The sequence below is a fragment of the Oryx dammah genome, unplaced genomic scaffold (genome assembly GCF_014754425.2).
Source record: "Oryx dammah isolate SB20612 unplaced genomic scaffold, SCBI_Odam_1.1 HiC_scaffold_2, whole genome shotgun sequence".
NCBI lineage: Eukaryota > Metazoa > Chordata > Mammalia > Artiodactyla > Bovidae > Oryx > Oryx dammah.
Window position 1 is genome coordinate 172,730,708 of NW_024070186.1, and position 13,854 is coordinate 172,744,561.

General features: G+C 45.6%; 1 protein-coding gene and 1 long non-coding RNA gene across 2 annotated transcripts in view; both read left to right on the forward strand.

Moving 5' to 3' along the window:
* Nucleotides 1–2,627, forward strand: part of LOC120875214 — a 14,548-nt gene extending 11,921 nt beyond the window's left edge. Inside the window, exon 3 of the long non-coding RNA XR_005723864.1 lies at nt 2,221–2,627. This is a non-coding gene — a long non-coding RNA (uncharacterized LOC120875214). The remainder of the gene's footprint in view (nt 1–2,220) is intronic.
* Nucleotides 1–13,854, forward strand: part of XYLT1 (xylosyltransferase 1) — a 349,644-nt gene that overhangs the window by 122,592 nt on the left and 213,198 nt on the right. The gene's annotated exons all lie outside the window — the stretch shown is intronic.

Below are 13,854 nucleotides of genomic sequence, written 5' to 3' on the forward strand. Positions count from 1 at the left end.
ACACACAGAGAGAGACACACAGACGTACATACACACAGACACACACAGAGACACACACCCAGACACAGACAGACACACACACACACAGACATATGCACAGACACATAGACACACACACAGACACACACACACACACACACACACACTGGTGGGGAATGGGGTTCCAGTGTCAGCATCATCTCATTGACCTTTGACCGCCCTCCTCTTTTTCTCTCTTCCCATGCCCCTGACCCTGGCCTTGGGCATCCGCATTCAGAAATCGCCATCCTCCAGAAGACAGGATTTCTCTCTGCCAGAGAGGTGCGATCAGACAGCAGTTTCTAGAAGCACAGAGGGGCAGCAGTGGGGCCCTGGCTTAATTGTTTTCTGATTAACTGGGAGTTATGAGAACACTTGTTTCAACCCTTACTTTTGAAGCATTTCCATAGTGTGTCAGTCTGTATTCCCAGTGCGATAACTGAATGTGTTTGAGGTGATTTAATTACACAGGCGTCAGTTTCTCCTTCGCATCGCGTGCCCCTACGCTCCACGTGCGTCCACCTCCTCACCTTTCTCTAGGCCGTGTGGGTGGCTGGGGTGACTTTCCTCCCCCTCCTCCTACGCAAAGCCTTCCCAGCCAGCCAGGCAAAGCCAGGTTTCAACTTCTGATAGCAGCCTTTTCCAAAGTGTCATGTAAACGAGCGGAGCGCAAGATCATTCCCAGCAGCGCATGAACAAACTTTAAAGAAATTAATTGCTGTCTGTTGATATTTCTAGTTACATTCTATTTATGGCAAAAATTATAGTGTTTTCCTTTTGGTTCGTGGGTAACATTTCCTTTTTAAATTAGTTCATTAAAGAAGAAGATAGATGAACTGATTTAAAGAGCACTGGTAAGTAAAGAAAACAAAAGACACTACATGGATCAGACAAAATCCAAAATGTTAGCAGATGAACGATTAAAATTTGGGAGGGGGTGACCGTTCCTTGCTGTCCTCTTCCTCCTGGGATTCCCAGTGGAGACAGTGGGTAATTCTTTCATTTTTCTGATCTCGGTTTTGTCATCATGGTACCTGTTTTACATGTTGGCCAGCGCTCATTTCAGGCGGCCAGCAGCCAGTTTTTATTGGACCCATGATTAAGTGATTTTTTTCTCATGTGTGATTCGTCACTGCCCTCCTAGACTGCAGGCTCCTTTGGGGAAAGTTTTGTAAGCACCATCAAACTCTGCACATTCCTGGGTGGTCAGTAGGATAAAGGCCTCTTTAGAGAAGCACTTACTTTTTTTGGCTTTGAAGTGTGAGTTCGTTTAAAGTGAAAGAGGGGGCAAATACTCTCGTGGTCCGAGTCTGAGAAAGAGGCAGATGGTTCAGTGGAGGTGATCATCGGCAGCATCTCCCGAAGCTGCCATCTGCTGGGAAGGGCCCTGGCTGTAGAGAAGGTCCTTGGCAGCCCCTCCTACAGGTCCTAGGAGACCCGTGTGTGCATGCTCAGTTGCTTCAGTCGTGTCCAACTCTTTGCGACCCCATGACTCTAGCCCACCAGGCTCCTCAGTCCATGGCATCCTCCAGGCAAGAATACTGGAGTGGGTTGCTGTGCTCTCCTCCAGGGGATCTTCCCCACCCAGGGCTTGCACCTGAATCTTTTATGTCTCCTGCATTGACAGGCGGGTTCTTTACCACTAGCGCCTCCTGGGAAGTCCCCTAGGAGACCCACTAGAGCTCAAATACTACTTGTCTATTATGACATACCACTGGGAGGAGATACTTAGAAGCGATTGTTGACTGATGCTCAATTAGTTGTAAACACCCAGAACCTGCATTCTCAGCTGTCACTTCAGACATCCACTCCAGAGCTACCTTGTCCAGGATGGTGGCCACCAGTATGGGGGCTGCCAAGCACTTGCCAAAAGCCTGGTTCAAGGTGAGCTGTGCTCTAGCTGAACCAGTATCAGAGTATCACATCCATACTTTTTCATCTTGATTGCACAGTGAAATGATAATATCTTGGATATATTAAGTAAAATAGATGGTTCAAATCAATCTCTCCCATTTCTTTTTCTTTTTAAAACCTGTGGACAATTTTAAGTTACATTTGTGGTACACACAATGATGAATGGAATTGGGCTGGATCAGAGCCAAACCTTAGAAAACAATTTTTATTTTTCTAAATTAAAAAAGTTTTTTTTTGACCACATGGCTTGTGGAATCTTAGTTCCCTGATCAGAGATCAAACCCAGAGCCCCAGAAGTGAGAGTGCCAAGTCCTAAACACAGGACTTCCAGGGAATTCCCCACTTGTTAAATTTTGATGTTCCTAAGCTCAGGGTCTCCTGAGAGGAGGCAAAAAGATTTCAGCTAATTGATGGTTCTGGTTAGTTGAGTTCACTTAATCAGGGCTTTGCCTCTAATTGCGTTTACTGTCGTGTCTCCCCGGGTATATGGCACACCACTTGTTATCAATTGCTCCTGAGTTCTCCTGGCTCCTGCCTGGGCTCCACGTGGAACAGTGCAGGTTGCAAAAGTCAGGGTCCTGCCCACAGACACGCAGTAGGGTGATGGTGGAATGTTGAAAGAAGAAGGGCTTCTGGGCTCTGTCACTGCTCAGTCTGAGGATGAATCAAGCTCCAGTTATCTGAATGCCAGAGCCCTCGGCCTCCTCTCTGCTGACATCTGCCAGGAGACACTTGGCAAGGTGACCTCTTGAGGGGGCTGAGCAACAATATATTTTATCAGTGTCTTAACAGACCTCCCTTTTCAGGAAGCTGTTTGGTGTGTGTAGCAGAGATTCCTTCCCAGGGTCCTGGGAATGGCTGAACACACGACCCCCAGTGCCAACAGGTGAGATGGGCAGCAGTTTATTAATCCCAGATACAGCCCCAGAGAGGAGGATGCCACATGTCGCGAAGGGCCACACTGGAATTTGTATTCAAGGACAGAGTGAAAATCCAGGGCCCGTGGGAGGCAGACTTTGTACTTGGTGCCCCAAGAGGGTGAGGTGACCTCTGGCTCCCACATGAGGATGTGATTGTCTTGTTTTGAGTAATTGTGAGAACTGACAGGGAACTGAAGCAAAGGTGAGCAGGAACTATGCCTGGTTCCTGTAATAAGGAGGGTTGTTTGGCTCAGGGACGTTATCCTGGGGAGCAGAGAGGGCAGGGGAATTACAATCAGGCCATTTGAGGCCCTCCTGGTTTTCCCCAGATGTCATGGCAACACATAATATTAATTGTAGCCATTGTGCCCCAACGTGGTGGGGGGGAGGAACTGGATGGTGGAATCATCATATCTGGGTTTGAATCTTGGCTGTGTTACTTGTTAGCATTTCAGCTCATGGGTCCTCAGTGTGCCCATCGGTAGAATGGGGATGTTAGCATCTTCCGTGGGTGTGAATCTGCTCATCTAGACACCTACCTATTCATCTATCAGTACATATATACACGCACACACATACTTCTACTTAACAGAAGGGTGGTTTTCTCTCCACCACCACCTTTAAACACCAACAGCATAACCGTAGCCAAATCAAAAACATCGTTTAATGAAAAGCAGATGTGTCAGTTGAGCTAACCGAGTTCTTCCATCCAAAGGCTGCATCTGGCCCTCCATGTACTGTTTCCACTGACTTACTGAGGATTTGGTTTTGTCATAGCCAGAGGCAGACATTGGCTCATTCTGATTCCCGGCCAAGGAGCCAAGCTGTTCGTTTATGTAATGCTAAGAGGACAGAGCCTCCACCCTAGTGGAGACAAGGAAGTCCAAGTTCCACGGGCTTTCCTTGGCGTAGTGAAGGCAGCTGCCTGGGAGCCAGGCGCCCCGCGGCACGACCGCCCTGTGCGATGCAGCCCCTCCAGAGGTGAGCCATTGTTTCTCGGCTTAGAGGCAGCCTCACCTCCACAGGCACCCAGGGGACTGGCTGGGACCTGGTTGAGCAGAAACACTCCCTGCATGCAGAACAGTGCGATGTCTGTTGGCTTCTTCCCTCCAGATACACACACTGTCTTTTTTCAAAGACAGAACCTCATCCCAGCAGTTCAAGGGACCACCCTTGCGAGCCTCCCTTAGCTGTTCCTGCTCCAGCTGACTTGTGTGTAGGGGATTTTTACTGCTCCTTGTTCATCCCTCACCTTCTCCTCGGTCACCACCTGGGATCCCGGAGTCACATCTGGGCTGAGCAGCTCAGGGGACTCCGCTAGTCTGGTTCTTCGAGCAGTGTGGGTGGTGGTGTTTTGGGGACCTGCACACGGCCAGCAAAATTTCATAATCACATGCCTGGGCCAGCCCATTCCTTAGCTCCTTCCAGGGGATGAATGGATATGGATGCACCTTGGGTAGCCTAACCCAGCCATCAGCTGTTTACAATTATCTGTTTACATTCATGAGTGTTTGTTCATAAGCGAGCAAACAGACAGTTCTTCAACAAGCCTGTGCTTTGTGTCAGATATAGTTCTTGTCCTAGTGGAGTTCACAGCCGTGTGTGTGTTTGTTTTCCTAGGTGTGTAAGTGTGTCTAGACCTGTCACTAATAAAGCAATGATCATTGATAGCACGTTCCCTGAATGTCAGGAACTGGGGCTGAGAATACTGTTTTCATTTAATCCTCACAACCTCATTCAACAGAGGTTAAATGTTTACTGTGTGTGAGGCATTACACTAAGCTTAGCATTTCAAGGTACAACCTTCTACAACCTACCCTATTAGTAGCCCTGTTTCACAAATAAAGAGACCCAAGCTGAATAGTCAAGTGCCTTAACCTGGTAAAGAATCCACCTGCAATGTAGCAGACCCCAGTTCAATTCCTGGGTCAGGAAGATCCCCTAGAGAAAGGACAGGCTACCCATCCCAGTATTCTTGGGCTTCCCCTTGTGGCTCAGATGGTAAAAATCTGCCTGGAATGCGGGAGACCTGGATTCACTCCCTGGGTTGGAAAGATCCCCTGGAGAAGGGAACAGCTACCCACTCCAGTATTCTTGCCTGGACAATTCCATGGACAGAGGACCCTGGCAGGCTATAGTCCATGGGGTTGCAAAGAGTTGGACACGACTGAGAAACTTTCACTTTCACACACTTGGGGTTACACATCCAGTAAGTGGGCAAGCTGGATTTCATATGTCATGCTCCTAACCATCGTGTTTCTTCTCTATCCATGGATAGATTTCTCAGTGGGTATGTCTACAGATTCATGTGTGTCCATGTTTGTATGACCAGCAGATCCAAAGCCAGGGGTTACTGGGTTGGACAGTATACTTTATCCCTCTGGCTAAAGTATGCTTTATCCTTCTGGCCATGAACCCTGTTTCCTTATCAAGGAATCAGTGGATGGTGTCTCTCTATCAGCCTTGCAGAATATGAGCAGGAGGAGGGTGAGATAATGTTCAAGAAAAGCCATTTGTCTGAAAATAATGGTATGGATAAAGAACTAAAGAAAGTGTCTCACGGAAAGAATGGCTATTGGGTGAAGAAAATTAATTTTTATCAGTTCTCTACCAGTTTTCCATTTGATGCTCAGCAGAGAGGGTATTATTATCCCCCATATTATGGAAGTGGAATATGGAATCTGCGGTAATGAAATGATGGAGACAGAATTCAAGTCTGGGTCTGGCCTTGTCTGTAGCCCGTATTCTTTGCTCTAGACCAGCGGTTGGTAAACTATGGCTCATGGGCTCAATACGGCCAGCTGTCTATTTCAGTCAGTGGAGTTTTATTAGGAACACAGCCACACCCGCTCCATACATACTGTCCCTGGCTGCTTTGAGCTACAACGGCAGAGCTGAGCCATCGTGACAGAGATCATATGGCCTGCGGAGCTGGAAGTCTTTGCTCTCTGAGCTTTTACTGAAAAAGTTTGCAAACTCCTGTTCTAGACTGTAATATAATACTCGTGGTACAGATGCTTTTTTTTTAACTAGGTAAAAAGAAATGCTAAGCAATGTGAAAATGCATATATACTGTATATACTGCACGTGTTCAGAAAAAAACTCCAGCAGTCTGAAGCCTTCGGGACATAAAGACAGTCCTGATTTTCTCAAGAGATATGTTTTACCCATAGGGAATGTTTCTGCATTATATCTCCCAGTGTCCTACTTTCTGAGGCGGAGGATGCTGGACCTGGGTTAAACTTCTTTGAAGAACTCTCACCATCATTTCAAGCAGTAGGTTTCGGATTCTGCTAGAAGCACTGATGACTCCCAGTGGCAAGGAGAAGAATGTAGGTCTTCACTCAATGGTTCCGGAGTCCTTTTTAAAAAAATCTTTGTGTCTCCTTTTCAGTCATTTTTCCTGCTCTTACATTTCTTGTCCACCAGTATTTCTCACTGCTTTCAATGTGGCTGATTGTAACCCTCGACTGGCTGTGCTTCTCAGCTCCAGAAATCATCACACTCATTAGAAAGGTGCAAAGAGTGAATTGGTTGCATTTGAGAACCAGGCACCTGTGTATCCGTCCTGTCCTTGGCTGCTCTGTGTGGCTGAGCTCCGTAGAAGCAAGGCAATGCCGTTTATGTGTTGGTTTCCTCCTGGCATCCAAAGGCAGGAAGTGGTCTGAGTTGCCTCTCTGATGGCCCTGGTGTCCCCGGGTTCAGATTGACAGTAGCCAAGGAAACAGCAAGCCCCGGAAACAGATGTGAGTGTGTCTGGCGCCTCACACTTCGCAAAATACCAAATCTTATCCTCGGCTTTGAGCTTCAGTGACCAGGGCTGACCGAGAGTTACTTTCATCTTCATCACAGATGTTAGCAGGAATAAGGCTCAATGCGGTGGAATTTAAGACTTGGGAAAACTCAGAGTTGCCTTTGAAATCCAAGCACAATTTCATAGTTAGAGATGTGTCTTTAAAATAGAAATTGTAATCAAGTATGAAAAGGCAATTGTTCATTTTTAATCACCCAACCCCAAGTGTGGTTACTTATTTTTGTTGACAGGTGTGAGTGATGCTTATTGAAAATAGGAATTGTGAGCTGTTCTTATTGGAATGGACACACTTGGTCTGCCAAACACTTATTAATAAATCTGCTTTTGTTTTGGTGGCTGGTTGTTGGTAAATAGAAATAGCTAGAGATGAGGGCAGGGTTAGACGGGGCGTGTGTCCTGTGCTTAGTAGGACCATGCACTTGGTTGAATGCTCTGTTGTCACTGCCTTTGAATTCTTAGGAAGTTTTTAATAAGAGGCCCTGAATTTTTATTTTGCGCTTGGTCCCACAATTTATGTAGTGGGTTCTGGCCATTGTGAGTAGGATCATGGAATATCAAAGCTGGAAGGAACTTCAAGATCAGACTCTTAAAACCCCTCATTTTATTAATTTTTAAATTGATTTTTATTGAAGTATAGTTGATTTACAGTATTTTTTTCATTTCTGTTATACAGCAAGTGATTCAGGTGTGTGTGTGTGTGTGTGTATATATATATATAATATTCTTTTCCATTCTGATTTATCACAGGATATTGAGTATAGTTCCCCATGCTACGCAGTAGGACCTTGTTGTTTATCCATCCTGTATATACAGGGTCACATCTACTAACGCCAGACTCTCAATCCATCCCTCCCTTACCCCTCTCCCCCTTGTCAATCACAAGTCTGTTTTCTATCTGAGTCTGTTTCCTGGATAGGTTCATTTATGTTATATTTTAGATTCCACATATAAGTGATACCATATAAAACCCCTCATCTTAAAAAAGGGAGAAACTGAGGTCAAAGCAAAAAGGGAAGTGACTTGCCTAAGGAAACAGGACAAAGGAGGGCAGCTTCAGACCCGTGGGACCCCCGATCTTCAGGTCCTTCATGATTACAGCCTCTTCCTCCTACACAGAGACAGTGCTTCCTGCCCAGTTCACGATCATGATCTTGAATGGAATGATGAACGAATTTAACAATAATCTAGCAGTTAATACTGGTGAATTTAAATTTACCATTTATCCCCCTTTTCCCCAACACACATGCACAAAGACCAAGTAACTGTTTGTTCGGTAACGTTTGAAAGTGGTATTTACTATAACAGAATTCTTATCACTGTTATAAAACTTAGGACAAAACTGAAAACTGCTAGCAATTTCCCTGAATTAAAAATTTGAATGTCATTTTCTTTCCATTTTACAAAAGTCATACATGTGAAATTGCTGTTTTTGTAAATCAAAAAATGTTGAATATTGACAACTGATGTTCAACCAAATTGCAAAAGCATTTCCTTAAATCATAGAGTATTCTTTGTAAATGTCATATTTATTGGCTGTATAAAATTCCATCATGTGTCTGCATGCAGTTATGTAACTTTATTGAATATATAATAATTAGCAAACTTATTATAGCATCATATGTAACTAATTATATGCAAATAACTGCATGTCTTCTTACAATAAAGCATCTTGCTCCTTTGCTTTCATAGATGGAATATTCTTTTAAAAATCACTTTGATTTTTTATGCTAAAAAGTGGTATTTTATTTAAAAAGTTTGAGAAGGGTGGAAATAAAACGAGAAGTAAAATTATCATCCTGAAATATAATCTTTGGGGCACTTCTCTCTGGTCTGGTTTCCTACATTTATATGCATTTGAAAGCCTGCATTTTTTTGTCACCGAACAACATGTGGTGCACATTACATGGGATATTATGAATCTGATTAAGTGTATTCCCAGTGACTGTGGGAAAGGAACTCCTCAAAGTGAGGTCCATGGATCGCAGCCAGTCACAAAGCATTTGTTTGTCACCGTCTGCACTGAGACAGCTTCAGAAATTGAGAGCAAGCTTTTAGAAACTTTTATAGTAATTGGGCATTGCTTGGCACCCAAGCATGGACAAGCATCTCAAGTTTTCTCTTTCTTTCTTTTTTTTTTTTTTGATACTTCAATTTTTGTTTCATTTTACAAATCTATCAGTCTGAGATAGAGAGGAGGAAAAAGACTTTTCATCCCAGCAGGATGGAAAGGCATTGCTACAGATCCCAGCTAATGCCTGGGTTCCCATGCTGGGAGGGTGGGCGCCCCTCTCTGATCTGCCCACACGTGCGCTGCGGGGCTTTTAAAATTCCTGGGGCAGCTCTCTTGCTGTCTTTTTAGTCCTTTTCTGTCTTCTTTTGCTGCTTGCAATGAGCATCTTTCACTTTCTCTGTTCCTGCCTTTTCCTCTTCTTTTCCCTTTTTCTTCTCATTTCTTCTCCCTCTTATCTCCTGGTAACAAAGGAAGAGAAAGCTAGCAAGCCCCAGATATAGGATGAGTTGGGAAGTGTGTCTGAACTGGGGTCTCAGAGTGGCTCCATCTAAATTAAACATGCTTTCGCATCCACATGTTGTTAAATGTCTTCCTGTAGCCAGAGAATAAGGCTTTTCCTTACTTGTAACAGTACTGGTTGCGTTTTAGGTCCGAAGTTGGCCGCCTTTGAATAACTTCAATATGTTCTACAGTTAAACATTTTTCCACGTTAGCCACACTTGTCACCTTCTCTCTCTCTCTCTGCCTTCCTTGATGGAGAGCCGAGAGCTAACTGGGCATTTTGGGGGACACGGGTAGTACCTGATCTTTTTCTCAGTGGGATCCAAAGCCCAGAGAATACGGCTGCACATTGGTGGTGTCCTGTTGCCAGTGAGCAGGAGCGAGTGGCATTGTTCTTTGAAGTGTGGGTCCTCAGAGTCCATCAGCCTGATGTCCCCTGGGCGACATGCACAAGTCCAGTGCTGGCGATAAAGAAAACCGCGATGACGAAATAACTGGCTTTAGTTAAATAATTTGCTGTTTACGGCTTCTCTGTTTATGAATCAGTTAAAATCCCTTTTAAGTGAAATTGGATAGACTACAAAGTGTTGGTTTCATGTGTTTTATTTGCAGTTTAATCAGCGTGATCCAGCTGCTGGAGTGGGGAGAGTCGAGCCGGGGTTTTAATTATCCCTGCTTTGCCCGAGTTAGGAATTCCCGATGGTGCCGTCTGCGTGAAGATGCCAAAAACTGCATTGTTCTTTAATTAGCTGTTGTAATTGTTTTAGTCTAATCTCCGTGATTAGCAGCAGCATTAAATACAGCAGGAAGAAAAGGCCTGTCCTCTATGCACTGCCCCAGTAAACAGAGCCTTTCTCCCTTCTGGAGAGGGATATCAGAGAGAATCAATTAGAACTCAACCAGCGTTGATTGGAAAATGGCAAAGACCAGCCACCATGAAGAAGAAATGGCTCTGGGACGTGGGCTTATGGTCCCACTGCCAACTGGCCTGCCGTGTTCTGCTGCCCTGCCCTGTCCTGGAGGCATTTGGACAGGCTCCCCTGGATGGCTCTGTTCCTCTCTGGGGCTGGGGAAATGGACTGGTCAGGCACCAGCTCTTGTTTTGGCTTCTGGTCCTTTGCTTCATGCATTCAACCACAAGCTTTTCTTAAGCATCTCTTTTGTGCCAGGCATCATGCCAGGCGTCTGGGCTATAGCTTGGATCAAGGCAGGCACAGTCCCTGTCTGCACAAATCTATAGTTTAGAGGAGGAAACTGACATTAATGGAACACTTGCATGAGTTCATTGTAAACTGTGAAATGCTGTGAAGGAGACTGGGTTTAACAGAGGTAACTCGCCTGATCTGAAGGTCAGGGTGGGTGTCCCAGAGAAGTGAAGTGTATAAGCTGAGAGCCAGTGGGGGAAAAAAGTTGGCTGGACAGAGAAGCCAGACAAAGAGAGTTTCAGGCAGAGGGAACCGCTTGTGCAAATATCCTATGGCAGGGAGAAATTCAATCCTTCCTTTTCATCATTTTCTTAGAGGCAGTAGAGTGTAATGGGCATGATCCGATTTCTGGATACAGGCTCCCTGGGTGCAAATTCCCCCTCCGCTATTTACGAGCTGTGTGAAATTCTTCAAGTGGCTTCGCCCTACTGTGCCTCAGTGTTTTCAGGCTGAAAAATGGGGATGATGATGATAACCATAGTGGTATCTAGTTCACAGATTTGTTGTGAAGATGAAGTTCCTACACGGTAAGCATTCAGACCATTGCCTGGCATATGGCGAGGGTCAGGAAATGTGAGCTGGGGCAGCCTTGACTTTGGGATCAAAAAAAGGAGCTAAAATCTAGATCTGGTGTGTGCAAACTTTGTGACCTTAGCCTGGTTACTTACCCTTGCTGTCCCTGCTTTCTTATGGGTGAAGTGGGGATATTGCCTTGTGCTTAAGTAAGATACATCAGGGAGTTAGTCTTCTTGTAGTCCGTTGAAGATACTCAGAGACTAGCAGCTATTGTCATTATTCATGAGAATCTGCTTGGCACATGGCTAGAGGTTGATATTCAGAAATGACAAATTCCCCTGATTTTTTATTCTTTCTTCTCATTTTCTATTGTCCTCCCCACACCCACAGAAAAGATGTCTCTGTGGCAGGGTTTTTCCACAAAGGTAAGATACCTGGGTGGACCTTGGGTTTTTGTGCCACAGAAGAGTAGTGGTGTCCTGTGACGGTAGGGGGTTGAGCATCCCTGGAGCCTACCCACGAGATGCCAGTAGCATTCTCTCCCCCACGTGGTGATATCCAGAGTGACTCCAGACATTGCCAAATACCCATGTGGGACAAAATTGCCCCCTGTTGAGGACCACTGCTCTAGGGAGACATAGAACAGATATGCTAGCTGTTTCATTAGGAATGATCATAGGAGAGTAGGATGAAAACGTAAAAATCTACTGGCAAGGGGAGAGTATAGCAGATAGCTTTGAGGCCCTTTGAGCCTGAGGAGTTTACAGTGAGTCTCGATTTCAGTGCTGCCCTGGAATTACCTAGGGAAGATAAAGCTGATGCCTGTGTTTCCTACTATAGCGGCTGATGTACAGGTGACCCTTGAACAACTTGAGGCTTAGAGGTGCCTCCCTGCTCACAATTGAAAATCTGCATATAATTTAGAGTCGACCCTCGGTATCTGTGCTGCCTGGTATCCACAATTCCTGGTGCGCAAGGTTCCTTATCCTCAGAGTCAACCATCTTTGGAGTGTAGTATGACAGTATTTACTATTGAAAAAAATCTGCATTTATGTGGACCCTTGAAATTCAAACCCATGTTACTTGAGAGTCCACTCTAATTGAGCTGAATGTCGCCCAGGTATGAGGATAACGTTGAGCTTCCCAGATGATTCTGATGGGCTGCCTGGGTTGAGAACCACTGTCTGGTTGCAGAGCATACATACCTGTGAAAGGTAAGATACCTGGGTGGACCTTGGGTTTTTGTGCCACAGAAGAGTAGTGACTGGAGTATTATTACTGCTGCTGCTGCTACTACTGGACGCTACTTATTCACATCGTTGTTCAGTCATTCAGTCGTGTCTGACTCTTTGTGACCCCATGGACTGCAGCATGCCAGACTGCCCTGTCCTTCCCCATCTCCCGGAGTTTGGCTTAAACTCACGTCCACTGAGTCGATGATGCCATCGAACCGTCTCATCTGGTATGTTTATTCACATACCAGACCTCATTCTCACTGCATTACATATGTTAACTCATTTAATGCTGAAAACAAATCTGTAAGGTAGATACTGTTATCAGTGAAAAAAGTGAAAGTGTTAGTTGCCCAGTTGTGTCTGACTCTTTGTGACTCATGGACTGTGGCCCACCAGGCTCCTCTGTCCATGGGATTCTCCAGGCAAGAATACTGGAGTGGGTTGCCATTCCCTTCTCCAGGGATCTTCCATACCCACAGCTTGAACCCAGGTCTTCTGCATTGCAAGCAGATTCTTTACCATCTGAGCCACCAGGGAAGCCCCTCTGTTTTAATGGTAAGGACACTAAGGCAGAGCTTACAATGTGCTAAGTAACTTCAGTTGTGTCCGGCTCTTTGTGACCCCACAGATTGCCTGCCAGCTTCCTCTGTCCATGGGGTTCTCTAGGCAAGAACACTACAGTGGGTTGCCATTTTCTTCTCCAGAGGATCTTTCCTACTCAGGAATCGAACCCATGTCTCTTACATCTCCTGCATTGACAGGAAGGTTCTTTACTGGTAATGCCACCTGGGAAGTGCCAGATCTTATAAAGGGGCCACTTTAGCCAAGACAAAGCCAGAAGGAAGGCTGTTCCAGGCAGAGGGAAGAGCAGGCACAGACTCCCAAAGACTCAGGCTGAAGACATGAAGAAGTCCAATGGGGAGGGGGTGTGATGAGTGGGCTTGGCAGGAGGTTAGGACATGAGGTTAGAGAGGTGGGCAGCAGCCAGTGACACAGCAGTTATCCCACCCGATGACTGAGGAAAGGGGGTGGAGCTGCTTCCTTTCACCAAAGTCACAGAGCTGCTCTCAGAGCCAATTCCAAACCCAGGCTATGTGACCTGGACACGACATGGCCCAGAATGGCTCCTGTTTCCTGCTCTGCCCCTCGATCACCTGTGTGTTCGGAGATGGGGTTTGGGAAAAGCAATGGAGACAGCACTCTTCCTGTTGTTCTTCTAGGATCTAAGAGGCAGAGAGGAACTCCGACAGGTTCCCAGTTGACTTGAATATGGCAGGCATTTTATACATCTTTTGTGACCACTTATTAGCTGCTTATGAAGTGCCAGGCTCTGTAACAGATATTTTCCATGTATTTCTGGACATGGTATGGAAAGTAGGCCCTTTACAATAGATGGACAGTCATTGTCCCCGTTTTATATATGTGAAAACCAAGGCCTAGAAAGTGGAGGCAGCTCTTAGCCCAGCCTACTTGACAGACAGCCGTGCTTTCCTCCCCTGTGTGCTTTTCTGACTCGTCTCTGCGTTGTCTGTGACACCTGGGAGTTCATTATATACATTGGCAGCATCAGTTGTTGAATCCAAGGGCCAGGTTCGGAGCTACAGTTGCTGTTGGGAATTTGCATCATTGATGCCTAACGTTGGATTTTGCTGAGGCTCCAACTAGCATGCAGGAAACAGACCTTTAGCTAGTGAGAGAAGCAGGCCAGGTCACCTGACCC